This window comes from Primulina tabacum, chromosome 18 (assembly GCF_025594145.1).
Source record: "Primulina tabacum isolate GXHZ01 chromosome 18, ASM2559414v2, whole genome shotgun sequence".
In the NCBI taxonomy this organism is placed as follows: domain Eukaryota; kingdom Viridiplantae; phylum Streptophyta; class Magnoliopsida; order Lamiales; family Gesneriaceae; genus Primulina; species Primulina tabacum.
The window spans coordinates 28,322,204-28,329,671 of NC_134567.1; the positions used below are offsets into that span (position 1 = coordinate 28,322,204).

At 34.1% G+C, this 7,468-nt stretch overlaps 1 pseudogene; it reads left to right on the forward strand.

The window, feature by feature from the left end:
- The first annotated feature begins 822 nt into the window (after nucleotides 1-822).
- Nucleotides 823-6,997, forward strand: LOC142532773 (cyclin-dependent kinase F-4-like; annotated as a pseudogene).
- Nucleotides 6,998-7,468: the final 471 nt, after the last annotated feature.

Sequence of the window (7,468 nt, forward strand, 5' to 3'; positions counted from 1 at the left end):
GATAGATCGGATATTACTGCTTCTCTGCTTTACTGCAAAAATATAAAGCATCATTATCAATATAAAGTTTAAAACTTGTTTTCTAAATAATTGATACTAAAAATTGGGATACCTTTAATTTTATTTCAATTCAAAAGTTCATTCAGGGGCAAACAATATACACTAAAAACATGTTTTTATTTAGCTTACTCGTCGTATAATTAAAGTGGGGACTCTTATCTATATTATATTATTATATTATAACTGAAAATGAGACATCATATTCTCAATATAATTTTATGTTCCATAATATTTTTTATCTAACTTTTCTGGTGTGAGTTTATAGTACATTTTGTAAATTTTCTTTATATTTTTTCAAATTTTTTCGATTTATCTATAATTCATCTAAAAGTTTAAACTATCTCAGTAATTCTTATATAATAACTAATTTATAAGCATCATATCATAATAAAATAATATATTTTTTACATAAAAATTATCAAACACAAATAATTTGATATGATACACATCGGGTGTCACGAAACGCTAATAATAATAATTACCTTCTAATTGATTTGGTAAATTTTTTAAAAAAAAATCAAAATTATATCCATATTATATAATTTTTTCGGCTAAAAATGAATTTTCTTTCTTAAAATCATATCTTTAACTAAAATGTTTACATTTAGTAATATTTTTATTAATATTTTTAAAATTTTAAATAAAAAAATTATTAATCTGAAAATAACAAAAATAATTAGTTAACTTTGAGGTGAATTGGGTAAGAAGGATTTAATCGAAAAAGAAAAAACTTATAGGGATGAATTTGAGATTTCAGTAAAAAATGAGGGATGGAATTGCAATTTACTCACAACAGAGCTCATATAATTACGAATTTACGAAGGTACTGCCAAAAGTTTTATATAAAATCCGAAATTGAGGTTGGAATCAGATAGTGTGTGGGTGGCGGCATCTCCACGGGTACATGATTTTCCTTACGCTTCTCTCTCTCTGTACAAGTGTGATTCACGCACTTATTGTTTATGCAATCATGATTATTACGCGTCTACAGTTCTTGATGTGATTCCAACTTCGACCTGATTTCGATCATTCCGGTTTTCCGTTCGTGTTCGGGGATCTGGAATGGATTTTCGGATTTAATTTAGCGATTGTTGCTTTTTTACTTGCTGAATCCTTGTTTTTCTTTTTATTATGATCATGTATTTAGGATTTGAGAACTTTTCCCCAAATTTGATGATGCTTAGGCAATTCAGTGGTTTGGAATCGGATTTTTCGATTATTTTGGGGCTTGTTTGTTCACTGATCGTTGTATCGGGTATTGCATCTTTTAAACACGACTGTAGTCTTTGGATTTTCTAATTCGTTACTGTTTATGCGATTCGATGATCTGGAATATTCTCTGTTTTATTTAAATTTATGCTGTTTTTTCAACGGTTGTATTTAAATTTTTATTTAGTTTGTTATTAATTCGTATAATTTTGATTGGATTGTCGTTAGGGTTTGTTAATTGGTTGATACACTGTTTCCTCAGTTTTAGTATATTATTTGTCTTAGATATTGATAAGGTAGAGCTTTGGCTGCTGTATATCTGGAAATTATTGTTTGTAAAAGTGTTAGCAGGATACTACTAAATCTGGGAATCAAAACTTGTGGTGGTTTGTTATAGAAGGCTAATCCAAGTGCTGTCTGATTTCTCTTACCATGTGGTTATTATTTTTTAGGTGTATGAGTTAATTATGTGTGAACTTTGTTTCTCATCAGTTGCTTTTACTGAAAATCCGTAATTTATTGAATTCAAAGTGTTCTTTTATCGGAGTTTTGGGTGTCTATTTGTCTATTTCCCTCCCGCTCGGGCTAAATTCTTTTATGTGCTTTTTGTAATTTTTCTCTGGGAATGTCACTGGAAATTTGTTTCTTCATGATCTCAGAACTGCTGATTCAAAGAAATTAGAATCATCTTGGATATGGAACAAATTTACCTATGGTCCGATTGCTCTCAGCTCCGGATGTTTTCATTTGAGGAAACTCTTGACAGGCGGCTGTGTATTTCTTTCAAAGGAGGTGTTGGATCTACAAGGCACTGCTGCATGTGAATTGTCTACATCCACATCTCCTGGATGCTTGTTATACTGTCAGTTTATGTCACACCCATAAGTCTTTTCATGTTATTATCTAGTTGCTACTGCATCGCCAATCAACATCCATTCGAAATCGTTTGTAACCTATCTATGAGGTACTTTTTAGTTTCTGTCTTTTCTTTGATTAGTTATCTGTTGGGAATTTAAGAGACTGATTACACCGGTAACGAGATTGTTTTTTTTTTTTTTTGATCTCAGGTCTGAAGTCTGCAAGTAGTTGGAGAAAGTTATTTTTGTGTTAAATATTAGACAGAGTTGTCTGCACAGGAGTAGTTTACAACAGCAGTCATCTTTATGCCTTCTCCCAAATGATGTGCTGTGAAGAGCTGTGAGATTTGTTTGATTGACGATTAAAACTGAATTCACTATCTGGTTTGTTGATAAAGCTTGGAAACCTTGGTTGACTGTGCCTTGAGCCAAATGTTGAACTTCTTTGGTCAAAGTTCTCTAAATCAGTCGGTTTTGTACTAGTATAGAGAAGATATGATTTTTCCGTTTTCCAGCGCCTATACTGCCTTGTCTAATTATGGAAGTGGTTGATTTGGTATATTTAACAAATAAGGCTGCTAGGCCATCTATCACAAATTTGTTGGTTCTGCCGGATTGGAATGCAAAAGAAAATTGATGGTGGATACTGCTGAATCAGTCAGGCCGTTTTAATAAATATCTTTTATGGTCATTAAGGGAATATAATAACTTCAGGACGTTAGCACATCTGTTTTCCATTAAATAGTTTCCTGGGCAAGATGGAAAGGTGTTGGTTTTAAATCTTATTTATTAATATACTCAGTTGTTTTTAGTTTTTTTTTTCCGCCGTTTGATTAAGTTATATTAATAACCATTGTAGATACAAGATTATTAAGGAAGTTGGTGATGGTACATTTGGAAGTGTGTGGCGAGCTCTGAATAAGCAATCTGGTGAAGTGGTAGGTGTAGTTATTCTTTACGTAGGCCTTAGAGTTATGTTCAATTTGCCATTGTCCTGCCCTGCCAAAAATAAAAATTCGTAATGTTTGTCATTTTAGCTAATGAATTGTTTTAACAGGTTGCAATAAAAAGAATGAAGAAGAAATACTATTCATGGGAAGAATGCATAAATCTGAGAGAAGTCAAGGTTATTGTATTTGTTTCCGTGGGTGGTTATTTGCCAACTTTTTTTTTTTTAAATGTGAATGATTGGTTTTCCTCTTGGCAGTCGCTGAGAAAAATGAACCATCCAAATATAGTCAAGCTGAAGGAAGTCATTAGAGAAAATGATGTCTTGTACTTTGTGTTTGAATATATGGTACAATATTTTGTTCCTATAAGTCTTTACTTCTGTGGCCTTTATAATTCCTTTTCCATTTACATTCTTATTTTTTTGTCAATTTTCAGGAATGCAATCTATACCAACTTATGAAGGACAGAAGAAATTATTTGTCAGAAGCTGAAGTGAGGAATTGGTGCTTCCAAGTATTCCAAGGTCTAGCGTACATTCATCAGCGGGGGTACTTCCATCGTGACCTCAAGCCAGGTTATTACTACTATATTTTTTTCACAATTTGTACAAGGCTTCTATGTATTATTATTTGTGTGCTATATGCTGTTTGCAGAATTTTGATTAAACTTGACTATCAAATATCTTAAAAATGTCTGTCTTTATTTATTAGTTTTGCTGACAATTGATTGTTGGTAATGCTTATCTTGATTGCATACCCCATCTTGCAGTCTCATTATCGGCTAAATTTGTTCATCTCTGTGTGCTTTAAGTTTGCATGAATAATCTATATTTTTCTTTTTTGAACTTTGGAGTATAGCATATGTATTTTTGGACTCTATTTTGCACTGCAAATTCCAGTGTCTATATGTTAATGATTTTTCTGTTATTGACAAATGTCCGTTCTATTGAATTGCTACTTAATTCTTTATTTTCTCATACTGTCATTGTGTTTGTACCTGGTTAGCTAGTTCTTTTCATTTACTTTGTGAGTCCCTGAAACAGAGAACTTGCTAGTATCAAAGGATGTCATAAAAATTGCTGATTTTGGTCTTGCTCGTGAGACCAATTCTTCCCCTCCATTCACTAATTATGTCTCGACACGCTGGTTTGTGGTTATCTACTCATATCTTGTTCCTTTTATTCACTTCCATGTTTTACGATTTTCCTGGAAGCTTAGACTTTAACCTTGCAGGTATCGGGCCCCTGAAGTTCTGCTTCAGTCGCCAACATATGGTCCGCCAGTTGGTGAGTAGAAGATACAAATTAGCTGCAGTTGTTTTATTAATGTTTTTTTCCTGCAACATTATATTTTTCTCTTTCACTTTGTAGACATGTGGGCTATGGGTGCGATAATGGCTGAATTATTTTCACTCCGTCCTCTATTTCCAGGCTCAAGGTACAATGAGCCTCATGTGTCGTCCTGTTTCTTGCTTTCTTGGTTTTAAATGAACTTTTAACCAGACCTAGTTTGAAATTTTCTCTCTTATGTAAAATCATGTTCCACATCATTGTATGGCCTGATAGGATGCTTTCCACCATCAACTGTGGAAGATGAAACTTGACATTATTTTGAATATATATGTATACAATACATTCTCTTTACTTTGCCTGTTCTTAAACTGTTAACGCGAATACTTGACTCTTATATATTTTTGTACAGTGAGGCCGATGAGATTTTTAAGATATGCTGTGTAATTGGCACCCCAACCAAGAATGATTGGCCCAAGGGGCTTGAACTGGCTAAGGCTATTGCTTATCAGTTTCCGCAAGTAAGTATGCCTTTGCTTCTGGCTTCTGATTAATGTTTGATGTTCCAAGGCACACGTTAATCTATTAATGCTGCTTGTCATTAAAATCTTCTCTTCTTCAGCCTGCTTTCTTTGTAAATACATTTACGCTGTGGGTTTGATTTCGTGATTATTAAGATTTTTGAAGTAATTCGTAGATATTTATATTTGTTTGCTTGTAGTTTCTTTCAGTGAATGCGTTCCTCGTCTGCATATTTTTCCCTTACCTGTAATTTTAATCATTAATCAGGTTGATGGGGTACACATCTCTTCATTGGCACCAGGCATTAGTGAGGCTGCAGCTGACCTTATTACAGTAAGTAAAGTATAAATTATGTTGCCTTTTTATCTCTCTCTTCCTTCGTAGTTATTGTGCCCTGATCTGATTGTTACCAAGAGAAGATTGTTTGCGCAAAGCGTAGTTTCTTTAATCTTTGTTTACCAGTTGATTTCATGGCAAAAATGACAATTTCCCTTTCATATTTGTGCCAAATGCAGTCGCTTTGTTCATGGGACCCATGCAAAAGACCAACGGCGATGGAGGCTCTCCGACATCCTTTCTTCCAGGTTGCTTGCTCTGTTTGTGTGTGTGTGCCTCTATATTTATCTTCTTCTTTTGAAAATTTGTTCTAAACCATAGATAAATGTTTACTTTCAAAGTGATCGAAGATTTATCAGGTGAGAATTATGTTTTGCAATGTTGCAGAATTGCTTTTATGTTCCTCCATCTTTACGCTGGAAGGCTGCTATTGCAAGAACACCTCCTGGTCAGGTCCTCTCAAAATTTTCTTCCTCTTCACTTAATTGTTAAATAATATATCAATTAAGTAGACCATTAAGACTTTGAGCTGTTGCAGCTGGTACGAGGGGAGTCGTTGAGCAAAAATGGGTTGGAGAAACCCTGGGAATTTAACCAACCCAAAGCCCGTGAACAATTATTATCCTGCCAAGTCACAGGCATATTTGAGTCCAGGTGCAGCTAATTTTTATGCCTGTGTGCCTCTTTAAATGTGTTCTATTTTGTTTATGTTATTATGCATGTATGTGTTTGTGTTGGGTGTAAAGATATATTCTAATGAATCAGAATGTTACCTGATTATTCTCTTCCCAGGTTTGCAAAGGAGGTTGGACTTGAATAATCAGGTAGGTTTAAAGTTAATTTCATTCTCACACTATTCAATACCTAGGAAGTAAAATTTTATGCTTTTACTTTTCAGAATGCGACTAAGGCTGACAAGAACCTGAACAACTATGTGAAGCAACAGCCAAAATACAGGTCAACTGGAATGAATGGACCACGTAAGTAACTTGTTCTATGTCCACTTCTAGCTTACAAGTTGGATGTTGGAAATACAATGTTTTCCATCATTTGCAAATTGACCGGACAGCTATGGCAGTTCGCTATACATCGTGGTGGAGGATATGCCTTTTCCAATTCGTCATTTACTGTTCTTATTCACCGCACTCTGTTCCAGCTGGAAGTTTTTCATCAGTGCCTTGTGGATGTTTTAAACATGCACGCGAATAACTTACTGCTGCATATTTAGTTACTGGAAAACATAATTTGACCACTATATTGAGCTGCTTTCAGAGTTTTTGAACTTGAATATTTAACCACTTGTTTAACAGCGGCTAGTAACTTGGGACCATTGCATGGCGTTTCAGACACAACTGAGAAATTGGCAAACATGGCAGTGGGCTCTGGTAAACCACTCGCAAAGCTGTTGGTGCCACCACCTATGAAGGCTGGAGGATGGCACGAGCATCCAAATCCGTTCTTTCGACGATCACAAGATTTAGTTCCTGGAAGAGGTGCTTGTGCAAGGAAGGTAGCTTGACTCTCATATACCAGTATGCAGCGTAACTCAGCTTATATGTCTATCGGCACAGACATATAGTTTACTTGGTTTAGTAATATTTGTACTAATAGCGCGCTATTTGTCACATATTCCACGTATGCTTTGGTGATGTTGCGAGTTTTTTTTTTTTGTTTTTTGTTTTTCTTTTTGTGTGGAGAAAGGAGTGTTGGTTTGTAATAAGTACCCAAATCAAGATTCTAGTTTGTGATGTTGCAATAATGTTTTGAAAATTTACGAAGTTGGATGCGCTTCCGATTATCATTTCCATAACCGAATTCTTGAATTGATTTCAATTAATTTAAAGAGCATGTTTCCCCACATTCAATTAACGTAGCATGTGCCTCTGTCAAAGTTCATTTCAATTAATAATTGATAGTTGATTTCATTTCAAGAACTATAAAGTTCATTTTTAAGGACTTGAAGTGGATGGGGTTCCCCATACTTGGAGCTTGGAGTCAGGAGAGATGCACGGTATTACCTAGAGCATCTTGGTATCTTTTGCTTGATTTACAATAAGTAAAATAAATTTATAATTAATAAAAGATTAATGCTAAAGGTACCATCAATATATTGTACAATAATATTTACAACAATTATGTCATGAGATTTTGCTATAATGAGATTTTAGTGTTAAATTTATCATGAGATTTTAATAAATGAAAATCTGAAGAATGCATGGTAGATGAATAGTAATAGTTATCTAGA